Consider the following 15,304-nt stretch of genomic DNA (forward strand, 5'->3'; position numbering starts at 1 on the left):
TGTCCCTGCCATACTGCCGAGCACATTCACAAGGTAGCCGGCGAGAATAGCTGCGTTCCGCCAAGGACGGAAAGAAAAAGGAGTAAAGGTAAAAAAAAAGGAGAAGAAAAGAATAAGGATCAAAGAATAGTGTTAGAGAAAGAGAGCAGAATGAAATTCAAGTGAGATAAGTAAACAGAAGATATGCGATTAACAGTCAATGACAATTCACAGGGTGTCCCTAAATTCTGGACACATAGGCAAAAAAGCATATTTAAAAAAAATGAAATGAAGTACATTAAATTCATCTGCTATCTTTAGATCTGACCGTCCCACTGAGAAGTACCACTTCAATTCTTTCTTCTTTCAACAAAGCCATATTTAATGTGTGTTGGTAAAAAAAATGTAGTTAATGAGATTTCCTATGTGTCCAGACTTTAGGGACACCCTGTAGAACAATGCACAGTACTTCACCGTCCAAAATCTGGAAAAAAAGAGAGGGCTCCTCTACCACAGATTACCCATAAAACCTCCACAGCAACTCCCCCAAAACCATCCTAACAGCCTATTGGACACTCAGCCCAGACCCATGACCCCTGTCCCTTCCCCCCTTAACTACTAACCGCTAATGCTCCTGAGTGTGCAGGGTGACAGACTGGAGGTTTATGTCACTACTGACATATTAAATGTCCTCCGTGTTCTTTGTGAAACTTCGGCTTTTTAAAACTAGTCCCTTACTCTCTATAAATGGAAGCTGAGCAATATAGGACTTTAATAGGTAGTGTCAGCACTTCCGATATAAGAGGTCAAACACCATCTAACCCAAACATAAAATATGGACTACAATTGGCAAATAAGGGATGACCCAACAAAAAATAGATAATAAGCAAAAGATGTATTAGTTAGATTAATGGCATCATAATGTAACTCACTATTTTTGTGGATAAATGAAATTTAAAAATAACAAAATCGTTTTCACTATTGAAGACAACAATGGTTAGAGGAATAATTAAAATACAACTAATATTAAGATAATTTAAAAACACAGGCTTAAAAAAAATAAAGCATAAAAGAAAATTTAAATTCTCACTTAAAATTGAAACACATTTCATGGCACTGGTAACGTCCTCATGTTGAATGAAAGCTGATGTTTTTTGTCAGGAATGGACCTAGGCAAGTGTACTCCCTCTTGCCCAGGTCCATTGGGAAGGGCATTGGGGTATGGTAATACCTGTTTTTATGTTTTTTATTTTAAACAAATAGAGTGGATGGGGGGCAAATCAGTATGTTGCATTGGGCCACATGGGATCCTAATCCACTTCTAATGTGCTAGGCCACCTGCCCAATGATCTACCCACTGTTTCTGGATGGTAAGATAGATGATTTCCAAATGTAGGGGCCTGGGAATGTGCACAAACACCAGATATCATATGGACAGGAGGCACAACACATTTTTCTACTACTGTATATCTGTATTTATACTGCATGTATTACTGGCAGAACAGTTCCACTTCTCCAGGTATATGCTAAATTATTTTCCAGTAAATGTTTGTGCTGGACTTTTAAAGTAATTTCAAGTATCTCTTATTATTCATTATACATTCACAGCTGTGTGGTACCACTTCTTTGTCGTGTATGCTGAACGGTCATCTTAGTACCAGTCCTTATTCTGTACGACTGAGGAGCACACAGTACCACTCCGCTTGATCTGTATGTTGAAATTAAGTTAAGTGTAGACAACAGAAAAGAACCACTTGTAATCTGTATTTTTGCTTTGATTCTTTCTACCTGTATTTGAACAGCTGCACAAAGCCACCTTTCCTGATACGTGTGCTGAAAATAATCCACACCATCTGCTGTTATTCTGTTTCCATGGACAGATACATAGTTCCACTATGTCCTTGTGCGCTGGTAGTTATTCTTAGGACTCTGCATAGAGGGTACTTTGCTTTCTATCTTCCTTCCAAATGTGAACAAACTCTCACCATAATAATCTGAGTAGTTGTTCACTTACTATTAAATAAGTAGTTTATAATAGATTGGCTGTGTTTTAGTGATAAGAAAAATATAAATGTAGCTTATAACATGTACAAACAAATGAAGCGGAATCCGAGGTATTGTGAAAGGTATAATGAAATCCGAATTTCCTCCGGGATAATGGGAAAGTATTTTAATAAAACTGTAGTATTAAATTTCATTACACCTTTCACAAGACCTTGAATGTCACCACTTATGGTTCATTTATTAGCTTAACCAGCTGAATGGTAGAGCTGTACACCTATTCGTTAATGTGAATATCTGAATAGCTATGTGGCGGTGATGCATAAAATCATGTAGTCATGTTCAAGAGGTTCAGTTGTTGTTCAGACCAGACACCAGAATGGGTAAGAAATGTAATCTAAGTGACTATGGCTCTCATTCAGACCCGCTCGCAAGCACTGAGCGTTCGGAAGTGGGTCGATGTTTATGCCCTGCGCATGCACAGCGGCCGCACTGTGCGTGTGCAAGCCCCGGAGCGAGAGCCCCGGAGCGAGAGATAAAATCTCTCGCTCCGGAGGTCACTACAAAAGGGGCGGCTGTCGATGCTGATCGACACCTTGCCCGCTTTGTAGGCGTGGTGGGGGGGTGATTTCACAAACAGAGGCATTTTGTGGGCGGTCTCACTGACATCAGCAATGATGTCAGTGGGGAGCTTCCTGCTCAATCAGAGCAGGAAGCTCCCTGGGGCTTGCGGTTGCCGAGACCCAACCTTAGGGTATCGTCGCAAGCCCCTATGGTCTTGACCATCGCGACCATCAACCTGGTCGGTCGCTAAAGCTGTGGGTGGTAACCCATAGGTTAGCTAGCGACCAGGAGGCCGCACTGCAAAATACAAGCGGCCGCCCTCATTCAGAGCGAGCGCTCGCATTTTGCGAGTAACTCTGAATGAGAGCCTATGACCGTAGAATGATTGTTGGCGCTGGGAGTTATGGTTTGAGTATCACAGAAACTGCTGATTTCTTGGGAATTTTACGAACAACAATCACTAGAATTAACAGAGATTGATGCACAAAACATAAAACATCCTGTCAGTGACAGTTCTGTGGACAAAAATGCCTTATTTTTCAGAGAGGTCAAAGGGGCATGGCCAGAATGGTTCAAGAAGACAGGAAGGTAACAGGAACTCAAATAACTGTGTGTTACACCAGTGGTATGCAGAATGGCATCTTTGAATGCATAGCATGTTGAACCATGAAGTGGATGAAATACAGCAGCAGAAGACCCACTGGGTTCCACTACTGTCAGCTAAGAACTGAGGCTACAGTGGGAACAGACTTACAAAAACGGGACAGGTGTTAATTGGTAAAACATCTGACTGGCAGAGGTGTAGCATGAAACCAAAGTGCCCAGATCAGTTGCATACTATGCATACTTGCCGACATTTCGGCAGGGGAATCCGGAGGGGGCTGCAGGTCCATCCAGCAGGGAGGATGGGGGCGGGTCAAATAGGCGGAGCGGGGGCGTGCCGACGCGATCGCGTCATATAGTGGCCCCGCCCCCCGCTTCATAACGCCAATATTACTGGCATTATAAGGCAGGGGGCGGGACTATGATGACGCGATTTAGTGCGAATCGCGTCATCACACCCCCGCACCGCCCACTTTTGCAGCTGGCGCGGGGGTTAGTGGGGTGCCGGCATCCATTCCGGGGGACTTGCCTAGTCTTGCAGGGTGTCGGGAGCGGCACCCGATTTTTGGGAGGCTCCCGACAGTGCCGGGAGAGTAGGCAAGTATATACTATGCCCCCTCCTTTTAATAGTGCACCAGGGGAGGGGACATGTCCAGAACGTGGAAGTAAGTTCAGATTTAAAAGAAAAGCATCAGGTGCAGTTTCGGACTGAGGAATGAAGTGCCCACTGGAAAAATGCAATGGTAGAAGTCCATGAAAAAGGGCAGCTGAAAGGGACAAGGGGATGAACACATAACACATAGTGGGGGAGATGTAAGAAGCTCAGAAGCGGTATCAGCGCACGTTATGTGCTCTGATACCACTTCTACCCGATATATACCACTTCTACCCGATGTATGATCGGGGGTTTGGCGGCAAATGACATGGGCGCTATGTGCCCCTGTCATTATCGGCGCTGCTATCTACAAGATAGCACCTAATGGCAGGGCTATGTACGAACGGTCAGATCGCCTGACTGTTCCGCCCACTGTAGCTGTCGCTATCGACAGCTACAGCTGGGCGATGCCCTGACCCCACAGCAGGGACAGCGCTGTCCCTGCTGCGGCAGCTGCCAGCTCCAGGGCTGCTCACAGGAATCTTGCGATACTTGTGAGATCCCGCGCATGCTCAGTTAAGCCAGCCTGATGCACTGGGGTCTCTAGCGGGTAGCGACAGAGGGGGATGTTCATACATCTCATCGGTAGTTCTTCTTGCTTCACCTCGGTAAAGGGCCCGCACCGCACACCCAGTTAAGGGCCCGCACAGCACACCATGCACCCAAAAAATGTACCTCTCTGGAGTCCCACATCGGCTCCAGTGTCTGCGCCTGTAAAAACGGCTGGAAAATGTCAGAGACTGCACACGGGCTCCCTCCTCTCCAGAAACGCCCCTGAGTTTGCTGTAACATGAATAGCATATGATGGAAATTCCACTTTAAGTGTATTATTTGGCTAGTTGTATTGTACACAAGTGTAACCTATGGCTCTCCAACAATTGTACAACTATATGTTTCAAGTTGCTCTCTTGCAGCACATGTAGAGCCAGATACAGGGCCTGATTCGGACCCGGTCGCAAGCGCTGAGCGCTCGCAACCGGGTTGATGGTGACCCAGAGCGCATGCACACGACGGAGCCGGCTCCGTCGTGCGCATGCGCGAGACCCGGATAGCGACGGGAACTCCGTCACTCCAGGTCTTGCACCAAAGGGGGCATGCTGTCGATGTTGAGAACGCCTACCATCTGGGGGCGGCCCCACTGACATCACAAGTGATGTCAGTGGGAGAGATTTCGGCTCTGTTTGAGCCGAAAGCTCTCTGGGGCTTGCGGCCACGAGACCCTACCACAAGGGTCTCGTCGCAAGCCCGATGGTCGCGATGGTCAAGATGGCAACCCACAGCAATGCGAGCGGCCTGGAGGCCGCTCCATAAAAATTTTAAAAAAGATGCCCTGATTCAGAGCGAGCGCTCTGTCAGAGCGTCCGGCTCTGAATCAGGGCCACAGTATACCGATCAAACTAAAGTGTCAGTGGCTGAGAGTTACCAGCAGCTTGTATTCTGGTCCATGTGTGAAGCATGCATCACTATACAATTTGATTATGTTATATAATCGCAGATTTTATATTTTAAGGTGATACGCTATACTAAAAAAGAGATTTCACAAGAACTACATTTAAACAACTATCTAATGATTATCATTCTATGTTTAAAGAAAAATAATTATGATATTACATGGGTAAACTAGCATCATCAAGCCATTAATAAATAAATTATCCCACCTCTATGCAATCTCTCCAGGCTAAGGTTGATGATCTGGAAAACTGCCATAGGCATAATAACCTCTGTTTTATTGGCTTACCTAATACAGTTAAGGGACCCCAACTTATTGAATTCCTTACGACTGCCCTCCCTAGAGAATTGGGGATTTTGGGTAACACCTCTTTACCACATATTGAATGGGCTCATCGCATTGGCCTGATAGACCTAATTCTGCTACTAGACCCCGTCCAGTGATAGCAAAATTCCTTGACTATCGCATGAAAGAGGAAACTTTGAGTGCCTATCATAGAGCCCAACAATTGGAGGTGGAAGGATCCCGTAATTTGATCTTCCAGGACTTTTCAGCATCTGGTCCACAAAAGTGAAAAGAATTTGCTGATGTTCATAAATTGCTCCATGATAATAACAAACGCTTTCAACTCATGTACCCTGTGAAGCTACGGGAACAAGATAATGGCCAAACCCTGTAGTTTTCTGACCCAACTGTGGGCAGAACCCATTTCACCCGGGTCCTAAATGTAGCTGGGACTCCTCTTCATTGAGATCTCTCTAACTATAATATTGTTTGAATTAATTATTGTCACGTTGTTGATATAATTAGGCCACTTAGGTTGTCCTTATTCTTCTATTAACCATGATTCTCTATGTTTGTTTATTTTTGAGTGTTTATTTACTAACCGTGATACTCACTCTAAATTTGTTTGGTATTGAAAAATGTTGAAAATATGTTCTGAAGTGTTGTGTGTCCATTGCTCATGTACTGGTGATGATCGCCTTCTCCCCCCTCAACCCCCCCAGGTTTTTTTTTCTTTGCTGTAACTTGTCAACCCCTTCCACTGGCTGGGACGGAAGGGTCACTTACTTGTGATTTTCATGCTTGTCTTCAAATTTTGCTAAGTTGGGTATAGGATAAACGTCAACAAGCCCCGATGCTGACCCTATTTCCACTGCCTTGACCCATTTTAAACTGATTCCCTGGAATGTGGGGGGGTCTTAACTCCCCTGTAAAAAAAAAATGGGTAGTTACCCATTTGCGTAAGTTCTACCCTTCGGTCATATTCCTACAAGAAACTCACTGGGAAGCGGGAGGTGATTCCACACTACGGGCCCCCTGGTTGTGTGAATGTAGAGAAAGACAAAGGGAGTCTCCATTCTGTGTCACAAAGATGTTCAATATACTATTACTTCCAAGGTTTCAGACCCGGAGGGGCGCTATTTTATATTAGATGCTACAATTTGGGGTACGATTTACACTCTAGTTAACTTATTTGCACCAAAAGTGTCCATCTCCGAGTTTCTACATGCCATCACGCAGCTTCTGGCTCAATGGCAAAATGGCTTCCTGATCATGGGGGGTGACTTTAATTCAGTAGACAACCCTTTCTTGGACAAACAACCTCCTTCTAGGCACCCTATACAGACAGGTACAATTTCTAAAAATTAACCTTCAGCTTACTGATATCTGGCGCCTTCTTAATTCCTCTGATCGTTCTTTTACTTTTTACTCTGCGGTGCATAGCTCCTGGTCACACATTGATGCATTGGTCTCACATACACACCAGACTGACATACATAATATTGTCCTTTACGACCATGCTCCTGTCTCCCTTACTCTCACTAAGCTAGTTTTTACAGGGGGATTTCGTCCATTGCGCTTTCTGTCTTATCTCTACACCTCAGATGACTTTCATAACTTTCTCATTAATTTTTGGATTTCTTATTTGATGATAACATTGATTTCTGGGATAGGCCTGCCACATTTTGGGGTGCCTCTATAGCTGCTATGAGGGGACACATTATTGACTTTGTCTCTCAACAGCAAAATAAATCTTCCTCTCAATATCATAGTCTACATAGTTCTCTGACTAACGCAATGCATGCTTACTTGGAGACTCCCTCTCATGACACACAATTGGCATACACCCAAGCGAGGCACTTATTAGCCAATTTTTTGCTGATGCAGGCGAAGCGTGATTTGACTTTCTCAAAGATTAAATATTTTCGCTGGGGCAATAAAACAGGCCGACTATTGGCCAATATGTCTAAAACAGGGACTCAGAGGAGATTGATCACAGCAATTAAAGATCCTAATTCCACCCTTGTCGATCCCTCTACTTTCCATATTCTTCAACATTTTGAGGCCTACTATGTACCGTATATGGTGCCCATCCATTTGACCAAACTCTTCATGACCATTTAATGTCTGAGGCGGCCCTCCCCCCATTGTCCCTTTCAGCTAATGAAGCACTAAAGTAAGAAATCACGTTGGATGAATTAACACATGTAATTTCCACTTTCAAATTATACAAATCCCTGGGTCTGTATGGACTCTCCAATGAATACTATAAAATACCAAAAGGACATATAGCTCTTGATTTACTTGAACTATGCAACAACATTCTAATCAGTAACATAGCTTTCCCACACTTTAATGATGCGTATACAGTGTTGATCCCTAAGCCACATCGAGATCCCAAATCAGTAGACTCTTGCACCCCCTTAACATTGTTAAATACGGACATCAAGATACTTGGTAAAATCATGGATGATAGGCTTCAACTTTTGCTGCCTCAGTTACTCACAGAACACCAGCTTGGATTTGTAAAAAATAAACAAATGGTAAAAGGGATTAGAACAGAAGTGACAGTGGTAGTGGCGTCTCATGGTGAAAATCACACTCAAACGTACTTCTTAGTTTAGATACAACGAAAGCTTTTGATACGGTCCTGTGGCTGCATCTGTTTGCCGTCTTTAATTTGATCACCCTTTTATTGATTGTATCGGTTATCTTTACTCTAGTCCCTCTACTTCCTTATTAATTAATGGCTACTGCAGCTGCAATCCCATTACTATGTCTAGAGGTACTCCACAGGGATGTCCCCTCTCGCCCCTTTTATTAAACCTTGATCTTGACCCCTTGCTTAGACTTTTACAGTCCGGTACTTTTTTCCAAGGTATCAAAATTGGTAACAAAGAGATTAAGCTCACAGCATTCACAGATGATATTCTGCTATATGTGTCAGAACCCTCTATGTCCCTTGATCGTATCTTTGCTGCTTTAGCTGACTTCGGCTCCACATCAGGATTTTTGGTCAATATCAAGTTGAGAAAAGCAGTCGCAAAGGCTGGGGGTATCCGTTAATGTACTCAAGTCAATAGTAAAACAATGTAAAATACATTTATTTATTTATAAACCAAATAAACAAACATTGACAGCAGTAGACATTACAGCCGGAGCTGTATGTGCAATTGAACGGGGCTCTTCTACACCCGAATAACGCGGCCCCTGTAATACACAGGCAACAGCCATCGGCTTCAGTCGCTCCCCGCTGGTCAGGTTGAGCGCATTGCCATCCGGGCATTAAGGATCATCACCTTCAGCCCCAGCCGTTTTTGCCCTCCATACGGGACTAGAGCCTGCAGGTAATACCAACTGACTGACATTTACCCTTCACTCAGTGTATGGGCCTAACATCTATATATGAACGATTATTGGTATTGAATATAAAGACTGCACCTTATCTCTCTGGAGAAAAGAAAGTTCTTATCACCTGGCCATAATCTAGGGATCCCACATTGAAAAGTTACATGTTCTCAATATTTATGTGATTATTTGTAGAGATTATTACTTTCTTATTATAGAATATATGTAATGTCTACTGCTGTCAATATTTGTTTACTTGGTTTATAAATAAATAAATGTATTTTACATTGTTTTACTATTGACTTGAGTACATTAACGTATACCCCCAGCCTTTGCGACTGCTTTTCTCAACATATGTTTTCTTATATATGAGGGTGACTACCTCATTCAGCCGCATTAAGACTGGAGGGATCTTTTTAACTCTTTAGCGCCTGGTTTTATTTCTGGTCCTTTTGGTCAATACCACTAAGTCGGTGGCGGTTTGTCTGGGTCGGCCCTCTTCTCGTATCCCTCTTTCTTCCAACATCCCCATTATGTGGGCTACGCAAAGTTTCAAGTATTTAGGTGTCCAGATTTCAAGTAATCTCCATCTTCTCTACTAATTACATTTTCCCTCAGTAATCCGATGGAGTTGGAGGGTGGAAGAATTTACTATTATCTTACTTAGGTAGGGAGAACCTGATTAAAATGATATCGTTCCCTAAACTAATGTATCCTATTCAAGTTCTTCCCTTCCTTCTTTCTTATAAAGATTCACAAATGGTCAATTATATTTTCAGGAAGTGCATTTGGAACGGGAAGCAAATTGGTTTAAATAAGTTGCAACAACTCAGGTCTCGTAGGGGATTTAATTTTCCTAGTGTACAATTGTATCTGCGCACTTCAGATATGTTAAGGACTGGCAGTGCAACCGAGACCTACACGCTAATACTTCTTTTTAAAAGGAATTTTTAGAGGGTGGTGATCTCATTACCTTTCTTCACACTCACGACTAGGAGGTCTCCAAGGGACGTGGCACATTCTTCGGCACAAATTTGGACTGAATGCACATAAGTCTTTGTACCACCCCTTTCTTTCCAACCCAGACTTTCAAAATGGTAGGGTCTCGTATCCGTTTAACATATGGCGTGCTCAGGGGGTGGGTGATAAAGGGACACTTGTTAATAAATCCACCAAAAAGCCCCTCATGTTCCAGGAGTCTAGGGAGAGTTATCCCACATTAGCAGCATACCGACTTGCATTTTTGCAAGCACAACACTATAATAGCTCAGTTGTACAAGATTTTTCAGCCTTGGATTGGAACAACCCATTGGAAACCCTCATATGAACCCAATCTCTGACAACAAAAGCCATTTCCATAATATACACCCTTCTTCGTCCTGTATTTTTACTCGATAATTCTCTTAAATACATTGCTCCTTGGCTCTCCCGATTTCCTAATTTAACAGCAGATGATTTAATTTGATCCCATGACAAAGCCTGCACATTAATGCCTTACTCCCCTTATACTGCAATGTTTTTAAATACTTTACATAGTGATTATTTATCTCCCCATATGAGTTTCTTGATAGGAACCTTGCCAAATTTGAATTGTTATAAATGTGGGGCACAATCAGCAGATTTGTACCATTGACTTTGGGTATGTCCGTTAATTCGTGGTTTTTGGCTTGAAATGTGTACCTACTCTATTGCTAATTTGGTCAATGATGTCCCTTTTGAGCAATCTAGTTTATTTTTCTTTTTTCTATGTTGTCTTTATAATGATTTGTTGTACTATTCTTATTTTCTTTTGTATAGCAATGATTCCATATGTGAAATTGTGAATAGAACTTATTGGTTAATTTCTTTACTGTTTGGATGATGTTATACACCATTGTGATTATTGCTTTCCTCTTTCATGAACATTTGTATTATTGTTCATTGCGATATCTGTAAATGTGACACTTCAATAAAAAAATTGGTTTTAATAAATAAAATGATCATCAATAAATCATTTTTAAATGTAGAGTAGGGAGCTTGATGATTTTTATTTTTGCTAAAGAAATAAAAATCCTTTCTGGTGGTTACCCATTGTAAATAAGAATTTGCCTTTGACATGAGGTCTGTTACCAGCACCACACCTGTGATCCAGGGGAGTCTGTCGAGGATACTCCAGTCACACTTTGCATTCACTAAGCGTTAACATGAGTAAATAGAGTAGGCAGTGTCCAAAAGATTCTGCCATATCACCGCTCCTTCCGTTGGCAGCTGCAAATGGAAGTGGAGATGAGTTATTCAGCCCAATAGGTTTTATAGAGCATATTTATTAAATACATTTTGCAGTAAAACATTCATTTTCTGGGTATACCTGCAAAATGTAAGCATCCCCTGGATCTATGAAAAGGTGATTAACAGCGCTAATGTGGGGCATATAGGTCTGTGAAGTGGGGTTCAAGAAATCAACCCTATAATGGAGTAAAATATGTATCAAATATAGTTACACCTGGCTTGGTTAAAAAGCATTTAACTTCATCAGGAGCAGGTGAAGGTGTTTGTCATTTCCACACGTAAACTCGTTGAGCCTGATACCGCTCCCTTGCATGTTGGATTCACTTAAGGAGGATTAAGGAACTATCTGGATGATTGCTAATAGATCCGGACCAGCCATTATTTTCATCTAGAGACACCACTGGATCACCTCCTCATAGGAGGATATTATTGCAAGGACATCTTGCAAACTACAACCAGGATTGGTAATGTCACCTTACATTATTATTGGACATTATTCCGGGACTTATCTATCACTATTCACCCCTCCAGTAGTGATATTCATATGAGTGAGACATTACAGTCAGTTGACTGTTGTATACCAAATATTTTTATATGCTATTTTAACTAATCATGTACCTATGCCACTGCTCCCTTAATAGGGAGTGGCACATTGATACTGTGTTCAATACGCTCTTATTAAATGCTTTTTTTAACCAAGGCAGGTGTAACCTTATTTCATATATATTTTAGTCCATTATAGGGTTGATTTCTTAAACCCCACTTCACAGACCTATATGCCCCACATTACCGCTGTTAATCACCTTTTCATATTTACTCCATATTAACAGCTGCTTGTTGATAAGCGCCACTCCATTTGTTTTATCCCCTGGATCTATGTAGGGGGTTTATGATCACAATAATAGCCCCCATAGGTTTCTATGGGGACTGCTGTATTGTGAAATTTACCATACATCCTTAGATGGCGTGCGTTAGCCATTGTTACCTATAGGCACAATTTACCAGGAGAGGGATCCGTATCACATGTGCAATCTGATGACCGCGCATGCACAGTAGTGTGCCGGGGGTCCCGCAGCAGAAGGTAAGAGGATCGCATCACATTTACTGTGTTTCTTTATCAGGGGTATCTTCCCATTGGCCAGGATGGCACTCGCCATGGGCGCCGACCAAAGGGGGGGCGCCGCCCGGCAGTGCCGGCCGGTAGGCAAGGGGTGAACAAGTCCCCCGGGCCCCACAAGTGTAGGGCAGACTGCAGTGAGAGCGGTCTGCACTACACAGTTTACAAACAGACAGCCGCCAGCGGCGGCTGTGTTTGTAATAGCAGCCAGCTAATGAGAGTCTGCCTGACTCTCATTAGCTGCTGCGTCATCCCCGGAGGGAGCCGGCTGGAGCTCACTCATGAGCTCTGTGATGGGAGAGACGTCATATGTCATGACGTCTCTCCCAAACAGGAGAAGAGTGGGCCGGGACTCAGACAGAGGCGGTCGCATCAGGAGCCGGGACCAGGTAAGTTGGGTTTTTTTGTTCTTTGTGTGTGTGTAAGCCTGGCATGGGGGGGGCACTGAAATAGGGGGTGTCCGCTACTGGGGGCACTTGATGGGGGGGCGCCCGCTACTGTATTGGGGTAGCCACTACTGGGGGCAATTTATGGGCATGGCCACTACTGGGAGCACTGTATAGGGGTGCCACTACTGGGGGCAATTTAGGGGGGGTGGCCACTACTGGGGCACTGTATAGGGGACTACTACTGGGGGCACTGTATAGGGGGGGCTACTACTTGGGTGGGCTACTACTGGTGGCAATGTATAGGGGGGGACTACTACTGGGGGCACTGTATAGGGGGACTACTACTGGGTACTATTACTGGGGGCACTGTATAGGGGGGACTACTACTGGGGGCAATGCAGCATAGGGGGGATTACTACTGGGGGCACTGTATAGGGGGGCTACTACTGGGGGCACTGTATAGGGAGGACTACTACTGGGGGCAATGCAGCTTAGGGGGGATTACTACTGGGGGCACTGTATAGGGGACTACTACTGGGGGCACTGTATAGGGAGGCTACTACTTGGGTGGGCTACTACTGGGGGCAATGTATAGGGGGGGACTACTACTGGGGGCACTGTATAGGGGGACTACTACTGGGTACTATTACTGGGGGCTCTGTATAGGGGGGGACTACTACTGGGTACTATTACTGGGGGCACTGTATAGGGGGGAGTACTACTTGGGGCAATGCAGCATAGGGGGGATTACTACTGGGGGCACTGTATAGGGGGGCTACTTCTGGGGGCACTGTATAGGGAGGACTACTACTGGGGGCAATGCAGCTTAGGGGGGATTACTACTGGGGACACTGTATAGGGGGGCTACTACTGGGGGCAATGCAGCATAGGGGGGATTACTACTGGGGGAACTGCATAAGGGGGGTAGGGGGCACCAGTACATTACATTGCCAGGGGCGCTTGGATCCCTAGATACACCCCTGTTCTTTATACAGAGTGTTTCACTCGCTATTGGCCCAAAAGTTTTACTTATAACGTAGGATGGCAGTTGGTGTGGTTCCCCTATTTGAATTTTGGACTGTGTTACAGCCTCACCACTGGAGTCACCACTGCTTGTCAGTAGGTATTCCTGCTTCTGACAGTGGTGTTGTGTATCACAACAAGCCACAGACTCTCATTACACGGAGAGAAAACATTCAGCGGGAAATTGAGACTGTGACTCCCAATACTGTATGTTGATTAAAACCTTCCATAACATGGAGTGACGGGTTCAAGCTGGCCTGGATGCTAATAGCAACACTTTCAACACTTGCTATGACTTCCTCATGTTTCTCATAGACCAAGGTATATCTGTGTCACATTTCTCTAACTTACATCAATTACTTTAAAATTCCTGAGATGCAACAACATAGGTTGGACTGCGGCAAGTGGCATGTGGTGAGCCAGCGATGCATTGGGGTGGAAGGGGCATGGCCATCAGGCAATGGGGCAGAGCCGCGATGAGACACTGATACAACAGAGTAATAGATTGCCATCCTGGCGGTCTGTTACAATGTACAGTATCAATATATAAAACCACAGATGGCCTCTGCCAACGCCCCCAATAGCCATTGGTGCCCAGAGCACCTGCTCCACCAAAGCTTCGCCCCTACTGGTCTGATAAGTCTTGATTCCTGCTGTGGCATGCAGATGATCCATCCTGCTTTGTGTCAATGGTTGATGCTGGTGGTGTAGTAATGGTGTGGTGAATGTCTTCATGGCACACATTAGGCCTATAAACAACAGTCAAATACCACAACCTACCAGACTATTGTTGCTGAACATTTGTATCCCTTTATGGCCACAGTCTTCCCATCGTCTAATGATTAATTCCTGCAGGATAACGTGCCATGTAACAAAGCACACATCATGTCTAGCTGGCAATGAGTTCAGTGGCCTCCACAGACACCAGCCCTTGATCCAATAGATCACTTTTGAGTATTGTGGAATGGGAGAGCTGCATCCTGACTGTGCAGTCTATAAATCTGCAGCACCAGCATGATGCTATCATTTCAAAATGGACCAAATTGTGTTTCCTGTGTCAAAATAGGGTACAGTATATACAATCACCGGTTTTGTGTTTGTCCTCTATATTCCCCCACATTCCCATCTCTCATTCCTCTCTCGCCCTCTTTCCACATTTCTTTTTCTCTGCCCCTCACATATCCCCTGTCTTTTTCCCTCCACCTATCTCTCTCTCCAATTTCAATGTATATCTCTCTCCCTCCCTCTCCTCTCATCTCTCACCCACCCCTCTTTTTGCCCTGCTATCCTGTCTTTCTCTGTATCCCCTCTTTCTCTTCTCTCTCCCCCTTTTATTCTTTCCTCTCACCCAATCTTTTCTTTATCTCTCCTCTTTTCCTCGTTCCCCTCCCCATTTTATCTCTCTTCCCATTGTTTCTCTCTCCCTTTCTTTTCTCTGCACCCCTTTTTCTCTCTCCTTTTTTCTTTATTGCCTGTGTGTTTGTATCTCTCTCTATACTGTATATGTATTTGTGAGTTCCGGGAACTTTCACACATATACTGTACTTTGTAAGGAATCTTTAGCTGCCACTTCCAAGAATCTGATTCCTGCATCCGATGTTGGGATACAGATCACCTGGAGA

This window comes from Taudactylus pleione, unplaced genomic scaffold (genome assembly GCF_031769625.1).
Source record: "Taudactylus pleione unplaced genomic scaffold, aTauple2 ptg000065l, whole genome shotgun sequence".
Lineage (NCBI taxonomy): Eukaryota > Metazoa > Chordata > Amphibia > Anura > Myobatrachidae > Taudactylus > Taudactylus pleione.